This window comes from Panthera uncia, assembly GCF_023721935.1.
Source record: "Panthera uncia isolate 11264 chromosome B2 unlocalized genomic scaffold, Puncia_PCG_1.0 HiC_scaffold_24, whole genome shotgun sequence".
Lineage (NCBI taxonomy): Eukaryota > Metazoa > Chordata > Mammalia > Carnivora > Felidae > Panthera > Panthera uncia.
The window spans coordinates 62,169,597-62,179,324 of record NW_026057580.1 but is presented as its reverse complement, the minus strand read 5'-3'; the positions used below and the strand labels follow the sequence as shown (position 1 = coordinate 62,179,324).

Below are 9,728 nucleotides of genomic sequence, written 5' to 3'. Positions count from 1 at the left end.
TTCAAAACTCCTCAACAAGATATTAGCCAACCCGACCCAACAATACATTAAAAAAATTGTTTGCCACTACCAAGTGGGATTTATACCTGGGATGCAGGGCTGGTTCAATATAATCAATGTGATTCACCACATCAATAAAAGAAAGGACAAGAACCATATGATCCTCCCAATAGATGCAGACAAAGCATTTGACAAAATACAGCATCCTTTCTTGATAAAATCCCTCAAGAAAGTAGGGATAGAAGGAGCATACCTTGAGATCATAAAAGCCATATGCGAAAGACCCAACACTAATATCATCCTCAATGGGGAAAAACTGAGAGCTTTCCCCCTAAGGTCAGGAAGAAGACAGGGATGACCACTCTCACCACTGTTATTCACCATAGTATTGGAAGTCTTAGCCTCTGGCATCAGACAACACAAAGAAATAAAAGGTATCCAAATTGGCCAAGAGGAGGTCAAACTTTCATTCTTCGCAGATGACATGATACTCTATATGGAAAACCCAAAAGATTACACCAAATAACTACTAGAACTGATTCATGAATTCAGCAAATTTTCAGGATATAAAATCAACATACAGAAATCTGTTGCATTCCTATACACCAACAATGAAGCAGCAAAGAGAGAAATCAAGGAATTGATCCCATTTACAGTTGCACCAAAAACCATAAAATACCCAGGAATAAATCGAACCAAAGAGGTGAAAAATCTATACACTGAAAACTACAGAAAGCTTATGAAAGAAATTGAAGACATACACACACAAAAAAAAATGGAATAAAGATTCCATGCTCCTGGATAGGAAGAACAAATATTGTTAATATGCTTGGCGCCTGGGTGACTCAGTAAGTTGAATGTCCGACTTCGGTTCGGGTCATGATCTCACAGTTCATGAGTTCGAGCCCCACGTCAGGCTCTGTGCTGACAGCTTAGAGCCTGGAGCCTGCTTCAGATTCTGTGTCTCCCTCTCTCTCTGCTCCTCCCCTGCTCACATGCTGTCTCTCTTTCAAAAATAAATAAAGATTTAAAAAATTAAAAATAAAATAAAATAAAATGTCGATACCACCCAAAGCAGTCTACATATTCAATGCAATCCCTATCAAAATAACACCAGCATTCTTCACAGAGCTAGAAAAAATAATCCTAAAATTTTTATGGAACCAGAAAAGACCCCAAATAGCCAAAGCAATCTTGAAAAAGAAAACCAAAGCAGGAGGCATCACAATCCCAGACTTCAATCTATACTACAAAGCTGTAATCATCAAGACAGTATGGTATTGGCACAAAAACAGACAACTCAAATCAATGTAACAGAATAGAGAACCCAGAAATGGACCCACAAACATATGGCCAAGGAATCTTTGACAAAGCAAGAGAGAATATCCAATGGAATAAAGACAGTCTCCTCAGCAAGTGGTGCTGGGAAAACTGGACAGAGACATGCAGAAGAATGACCCTGGACCACTTTCTTACACCATACACAAAAATAAACTCAAAATGGATGAAAGGCCTCAATGTAAGACAGGAAGCCATCAAAATCCTTGAGGAGAAAGCACACAAAAACCTCTCTGATCTGCCCGCAGCAACTTCTTACTCAACACGTCTCCAAAGACAAGGGAAACAAAAGCAAAAATGAACTACTGGGACCTCATCAAAACAAAAAGCTTGTGCACAGCAAAGGAAACTATCAGCAAACTAAAAGGCAACCGACAGAATGGGAGAAGATATTTGGAAACAACATATCAGATAAAGGGTTAGTATCCAAAATGTATAAAGAACTTATCAAACTCAACACCCAAAAAACAAATAATCCAGTGAAGAAATGGGCAAAAGATATGAAAAGATACTTCTCCAAAGAAGACATCCAGATGGCCAACTGACACATGAAAAAATGTTCAACATCACTCATCATCAGGGAAATACAAATCAAAACCACAATGAGTTACCACTCTGTTTTAATGCTTTAACTGTGCCCAAGCGTGAAAAAATGCTCAAGAAATGAAACATTTTTACTGGTCCACAAAAGACCTTAGCCTGAATTCTGTCTTCCCTCCCCTCTTACTAAATCCTAATGTAGTCTTGGCAAATTTGTGTTCCCAGTCTTACTGTTTATGCATCTTTACCACAATTAACACAATCTTACTTTTCCCACACCTGCAATAAATTGAACGCTGTAAAATTCTCAGAACAAGACTTTGACTTTCTCCAATATATCCCATTAATACTTTAGGCAATTGGTTTCCTATAGAACACTCATCTTGACCTTTTCCATATTACAGGATTTATTTTTAATTTTTTAATTTAATTTTTTAATTTTTTTTAATTATTAAATGTTTATTGTCTAATATTTAATGTTTATTTATTCTTGAGGCAGAGCATGAGTGGGAGAGGGGTAAAGAGAGAGAGGGAGACACAGAATCTGAATCAGGCTCCAGGCTCTGAGCTGTCAGCACAAAGCCTGATGCAAGGCACAACAAGGAGCCGTGAGATCATGACCTGAACTGAAGTTAGACGCTTAACCGACTGAGCCACCAAGGTGTCCTTCATATTATAGCATTTTAAATAAAGCTTGAATTAATAGTTTTGGTTGACTTTTCTCCTGCTACACAAGAGAAGCCTTTATAGGACCCCAATAGCCCTTTTCTTTTAATTTTAATTTTTTTTCAATTTTTTACGCCACAGACCCACCATAAGAGCAGAAAACATTTTCTCCTCTTACTACCTACCATAATCTCAATCTTAAGAGTGTCCAATCAAGATGTGTGAACTCCACTAAGCTAAAAGAGATAAATAACAGTTAAAGACATCCAATGAATTTTGAAATGTAGACCAGTGAAACAAAATTGTTGGAAGAAAAAGATAAATACATATACATATCATTTATGAAGATTTATATGCAGGAAAAAGTATGTCCTGAAAGTCAAGAACACATGTTCAAACCAAAGACAAATAAAAATCAATAATTTAACCAAAAAAGAAACATATACACTGTTGTAACTGGAATTAATTATATGAAATAGAAAATTTTAAAATGATCTCAAAAACAGAGGAAAAAAGGGGGAATTATGAGAAAAGGGATACAAACGCAGCCAATAAACCAAGGGCTCTCATTTGTGAAAACTAAGTTTTCAAAAAGAAAAAAAAGGCAGATAAAAAGTGAGGAAGAAAATTAGGAAATACTGGGAAGAAATATTCCTGAGTAGAGGGCAGACCTATGATTGAGGAATTAAGGAGATTATATAGTCATAAGCTGTATTTTTAAGAATGAATATTTATTTAGGCACAGTCTGGTTAAAACTCTTATTCCTAAGGGGAAAAAAATCTTATAAGCCTTATAGAAGAAGAAAACTTTTTGTACAATAGGGAAAAAAATATATGATTGCATTTCTCATCTTGAATCTGAAAATTAGGTGAAAATAGAGGAGAATCTATACACTACTGAGAAAGAAATGACTGCAACCCTAGAATTCCATATCTAGCCTAGATATTCCTCTATCAGGGTGGATGGAATATAATGAGATCATCACAAAGGCAGAGAATATCTGATCTAAGCGACTCCTCTGACAAAAATATTTGAGAAAAAGACTCTCATCAACAAATCACAGGAAATGCATTAGGGTAGAAGATGATGAAGACGAATGAGTAAAATTTCACTTAGTCCCAAACGGAGAACAGACGCTTCTTAGTTCCCCACAACACAGCACACACTGGGTTAAAAGTATTTTCATGATTTGAAGGAATAAATGGAAAAGACAATGCAGTAAGTAATACAGAATTACTATTTCTTCAGGGGCTCTTTACAGACCAGCCCATTACCTCAATCATGACTTGACTCCATTTAACTAAGGAAATTTTAGTCCCCTAATTTGAAATTACCCAAAACTTTTCCATGAGATAGAGTTAGCTCAAACTTCCCCTGACACTAAATCTACCATTTTGTCCCTTATTTTTTTGCCTTAGTCTTGAGCACTTACTTTTGTAAATGGTTGAGTAGTGACACTGATTTTTTTTTCAGGAGGAGAACTCACCATCACTCATGAAGATCTAGCCATAATACCTCAACCAAATAATCACACAACAATGTAATATTTATGTTTACTCCAAAATTTGAGTTATTTGGGCTTAAATACCACATTAAATCTAGTTTTGGATTCACCAAATTCAGTCAGTTTTCTTTTCAGTTTCTTCTCATCATATGTTGAGTTCTTGTCATCTAAAATCCCTTTTGTGCTTGATCACTTGTGTTCTTGAATGGCATAAGTGGTTGGTATCAATTATCCCATTGTTTGAGAAAATCCTTAGGGAAGCCCAACTTCTGCAAGTGGTGCTAAAATACATGACTTGCAATAATAGATGCCCTGAACCGAAAACATACAGTAGAACGTAGGACCCTATATATTTTGTGAGACAATCCTTCCGTAGACAAACATTAAAATAAGTCAGGAAATAAGGGATGGTCAGCCTGTCATGTTTTGATTCAGGAAGAAACACAGAGTGAAGACTTAGAGGGGCCTTTCCTCCCTGAGCTATGGGTGGCCAGAAGCTGGGAAAAATAATACTGTTAGAATTAGTTAAATTCCTCATATAATTAGGTGATTCAGTTTTCCACAAAGAAAATACATTTAAATTCAGTCTGCTTCTTGCCTTAAGAGTTCATTTTTAAAATTTCTTTTTGATGCATAGTAACATTAATCTCCTATAGAGACAAAATGCTTGTAGCATAATTTGAATACTAAACTATTAGTATCAGTAGGAACATGTCTTTCTGTCTTCCATAGTCTTTTTTCCTTGGGCATCACAAATATAAACCATCTGGTATGCCAGATGCTTGCTTTTCTCTTTATACATGCAGAAAGTGTAGGTGGAAGGCCTCCAAAATCCCAGACACTATTATCCATTTTGCTTATCATCATCATCATCATTATCAACTTCCCAGCATTTTAATAAATGATGCTGTTTATCTGGTTTGAAGTCTGTAAGATTTGTAGAGATTATTTACTTTTTTTCCACCTACAAGATGTCAGTGAAATTTTAGTTGGCCAGAAGTCTGGAATATTGTTTATAATCGTTCTGTTGTTTATAAGCTCCAACTTTATAGAGTGTGCTCCATTTTAAACTAAGTGTTGACTTAAATTTTACTGTAGTATTTATCAACCTGTCTCTGAACCAGGGTTTACTTTTATAAACCAAAAACAATTTGAACTCAATTATATATACTGTCAAATACTTGCCAAGTTTTATCCAGAGTAGACTGGGTTTTTCCTAATGCAGTTCATTATATCCAAATCTTTTGATGAAAAAAACAAGAGGTTTGTATGCGTGTGTGTGTTTGCCTGCATGCACGCATGTCATTTCATGTGTACTAATGTGTGTGCGTACATGCAAGAGAAGAACATTTCCACAGTGGTGGGCATATCATAATTAAACAAAACCTAGCAAAGCAATAACAGAAGGAGACACTAGGAACTTATAATACTTAGTGTGTCAGTATAGCGCTGGTATTAAGAATTAAAATAACCCCAGGCTAGACAATGCATTTGCAGTACAATAATTTAACAACAACAAAAAAAGAACTATTTAGCAAAATATTTAGAGAGAGGCATTCTAGTAATACAGTACCTATTTGCATGTAAATGTCTAACTTAAGAAATCCCCTTTTTAATCATAAAGCCACATAAATATAGAACAGCACAGTAGTGAGTACTCACAGATTTTCAGATGGAGTTAAAATTTTAGGGAAGTAGGTTCACATCTAATGTAAGAAATATGATTATCAACTCCTTTGTCATAGAGTATCATTAAGGCTAAATGAAATATTATATGTAAAACGACTGCCCTCCCCAGAAAACAGGTCAACAAGTACTTGCTGAATTTGAAATAAATCTCTTGAAGTTGTTCTTTCAAAGATTTGTGAAATACCTAAGCTTACAAATCAAAAAATTAAAATTGCTATTTCATTAGAAATATGATTGCTGAAGTTTGTAACAAGACATAACATCTGTGCTTTAAGGACTAACCTCTGAAGGGTTATAGGTGTAAATAGAGAAGAATCAAAACATTATTAATAAGATTAAGGATGATCAAAATAAAATGGATCCAGAAAGAAACAGTAGAAGTACAAGAACTAAGAAAAAGAGAATTTTAATCTGAATGAGGGAAATCTCTGGCTTCACTTGTCTGTAATGACTGCATAACGGGTTGTTTCTAGGTGGTGGAGAAAGAGTAGCAGAGAGTATCATGCCTTGCATTCTGAAGTTACTACACATAAACACATAAAGTTATGAAAATGTGTTTGTGTGTTCTAAAATCACAGTTTTAGGAAAAATCAATTAATGTACCTTCCTTCCAAGTATATTGCTATCCCTGCATGCAGAGTGTGGAGTTGCCAGAGTTTGTCTGGCAAAAGGTATCACCAGCACATTAGCTGGAAGAAAGGCTTCTTAACCCAGTCACACATGCTACTTAAAAACACATACATACTGGGGAGGAGCCAAGATGGCGGAACAGTATGAAAGTTTTTTTTGCATCTTGTGTCCATGAAATATAGCCAGATCAACACTTAACCATCTTGCACACCTAGAAAACTTATTTGAGGATTAACACAACAATCTGCACAATCTGAACCACAGAACTCAGCAGGTGCTTGATGCGGAGAGGTGAACTGGGGGAGAGAGAAGCTGTGGAGGTCAGGGAGCTGGTTTTGCTTGTGGAGAGAGGATGGAGATGGAGGGGAGTACATGAAATGCACCCCTCTCCCTGCAAAAAGCAGCTGGAGAGAAAGTAGAAATAGCACATGCCATCCTTACATGCTAAGAAGATACCGCTCATCACCATCACTCTTGTGGGATTGTACAAGTCAACCAAAGAAACTCAGTGGAACTTGATGACTTGGACCACTTCAACCTGCACTTGGAATGTATTGTGAGCAACATTACCAAAGTAGTAGTTAAACTTAAATATCTGGATCAAGAGGAGGTGGGCCTGTTCACTTAACATCTTAATGGGGCAAGGCAACCAGAGTCTCCATGTAGCTGATGGGGAAGAAGCCTGAATGGCCATGAAGCATTCCCCTATACCAGTGCTCATCAATTTGGCTAGTGAGTTTGATGATAGCATCCTCTTTAAAACCCATTTCCCCTTCATTTTCAGGTTCAAAGTTGTACACAAATCAGCCGCAGGGCTGATCCACTGTGGCACTTATGAGTGTATATGAGGGAGAAGCTTCCATTGGGCTGTTGTCTCCAGCTGGAAGCTCCTGGCTCATTTGTAGTTTAGGCTGATATTCTCCTGTAGGCTAAGATGAAGCTTGTGTTATTTTTTCTTCCAGTCTGAGGGTGACTTCCAGCAGGATCCGGACTGTCTGGTTATGGTACTCCAGATGGGTTTGCACAAGTGCAGAAAGCTGGTTCACCTGTTGAACATGTTTACCTCATCAACATCTTGAGACTAATCAAATTTCTCCAGACTCTTGTGGAGCTCTTGATTTGGAATCTTGCCTTGTCATTTCTTCTTACACTCAAAGTCCAAGCTTTGACCCTCCAACCTCTGTACATCATGCTTAATTTTCCTTAGATCACTGTCATGAAGGTTCCGAAGGAGGTCAAGTTCCACCTGACTTCCATGCACAAAAAGTCTTAAACCTCCAAAAGTTCTTGAATGACCTCCCGCCTCATCAATCGCTATGCCAATGTTGCAATCATCTCTAAGCCCTCTTCCAGATTGATCATGGCCTCTGCCAGCAGCACTTCTGCCTGGGAATATCCTTGCTTTCCCCTGGATGCAGAATTTTGACATGGTGTTGATCACAATAAGTTTATCTCTGGAAGCTGGGATGGCTTGAAGGTATTCAATCATTTCCATCATTATTTCCATCACAGCCCTGATCCACTTTCCTCTCTATCTCTTTGAAATCATCATCTAGCTTGGTTCCTTCTGCTCCTCCAAATTTCTCACTTTTTCAGTGGCTCTGTGAATTGCTTCTTGCACCCAGCCACTGCCTACCAACAAGTTGCCAGAGGACACATGGGCATAGGTGTAGGGGCAGATGCTGGAAAGATTCTGTGGAGCTGGACAGGAGGGCTGCACAGGGCCCTTCCACAGCTCATGCCCCCACCATAGTTGTGGGTGTGGGGCACAGAGTGACATGGGACTTTGAATAATTTTAAATTTTAAACAAGCTAATATTTTTGTATTTATTTAATCAAATAAACTTATACAGAAATTACCCGAATTTATGTATGCACAGAAGTTCAATATTTTTTGAGGTTCTACCACAGTATAGGAACTGTCTGAGTAGCTGTAAATTAATTTACACATAAGATCTCATTTAATCTTCAGAATAATATATGATTGGTTGTAAGAAATGGGATTTACAGATGTGCTAATTGAGGCTCCAAAAATTAAGTAACTTCTCCATGTCACAGGTAGAAAGTGAAGAAACTAAGAGACAAACCCAGGACTGTGTGGTTGTAAATCCTGCTTTATTTTATTTGTCTATACAAATCAATAACTTTCCTTTAAAAATTGCTGGAGGAGATATCTCATATCAAATGCTCATATTTGATTACCGTGTAGAAAGTCACAAATGACCATAACTCTGGCAGCAATAAGAAAGTACAAGATACATGGAAAATAATGCATTTGTTTAAAGTCATTGAAGGGGCGCCTGAGTCACTCAGTAAAGTGTCTGACTTATTCTGTGGTTACGATCTCACAGTTCATGAGTTCGAGCCCCACATTGGGCTCTACACTGTCAGCACAGAGTCAGCTTCAGATCCTCTGTCTCCCTCTCTCCTGCCCTTACCCTGCTCCCTCTCAATCTCTAAAAAATAAATAAAGATTAAAAAAATAATAAAGTTATGAAGAGTAGTAGATGCTATAGTTGGCTGCCATTTTTTTTTAAAGAAAAAGGTAAGCAATTCAGCCAGAAAATCAGGTTTATTAGGGAATAGCAGAAGAATTGCAATTCAGGACAAGCAAACTATGATGAACCATAGGCAAGTCCAGAGAACAAGGGAGAGCATCCTTTTATAGAGGAAAAGAGGAAGTTGGGGAGGAGGAGGGTTGTTTCAAAGAAAAGTTCATTGGAGGAAAATGAGAGTGAGAAATGGTGGTGGTATCTCATTGGCTGCAGGCCAGGATAGCTGGCTATTGCAGGGTATCTACAGCTTGCTGTTGCCCTAAGAGTAAATCTTCCTTCTTCCTGCTGGACTATGCAAGCTACATAGAGTAGTATATGCTTGACAGCCTGACTGAAATTTTGAGTTAGGTTTCCTTAACACATTTTCATATGGTTAGTAAATTAAGTTCCAGAGATGGATGAGCCATTTGTTAGGTGATCAAAGCTTGCAGTCACTTTTAAGTCTGGGAATAATTGCCTGGTCTGGGTAAAAGGGGAAGGAGGAGTGGGTTTGACACTTGCAGGCATATGTTATTGAGATGAGAAAATAATTGAAGTGTTAATGCTAGCATAGTTTGTATGATGAATTAAAATCTGGAACAAACCCAAATGCAAAAATAAGTTTATCAAGAAAAATGAAAAAGAAAAAAATGTAGGCCTAAATCCAGTTATGTCAACTTTTACATAAAATAGAGAATTAAAAGACAAAATTGTCATATTAATAAAAAAGCAAGATTCACATTAAATATAGACACATATTAAATATAGAGACCTAGAAACATTGACAGTCAAAGGAGGAAACAAATATACTGTACCAAGAAATGAA

General features: G+C 37.1%; 1 pseudogene; it reads right to left on the bottom strand.

Annotated features, from left to right (window-relative positions):
* Positions 1 to 7,000: 7,000 nt before the first annotated feature.
* The window catches only part of LOC125939119 (endophilin-A1-like), a 29,998-nt pseudogene continuing 27,270 nt past the window's right edge, over positions 7,001 to 9,728 (bottom strand).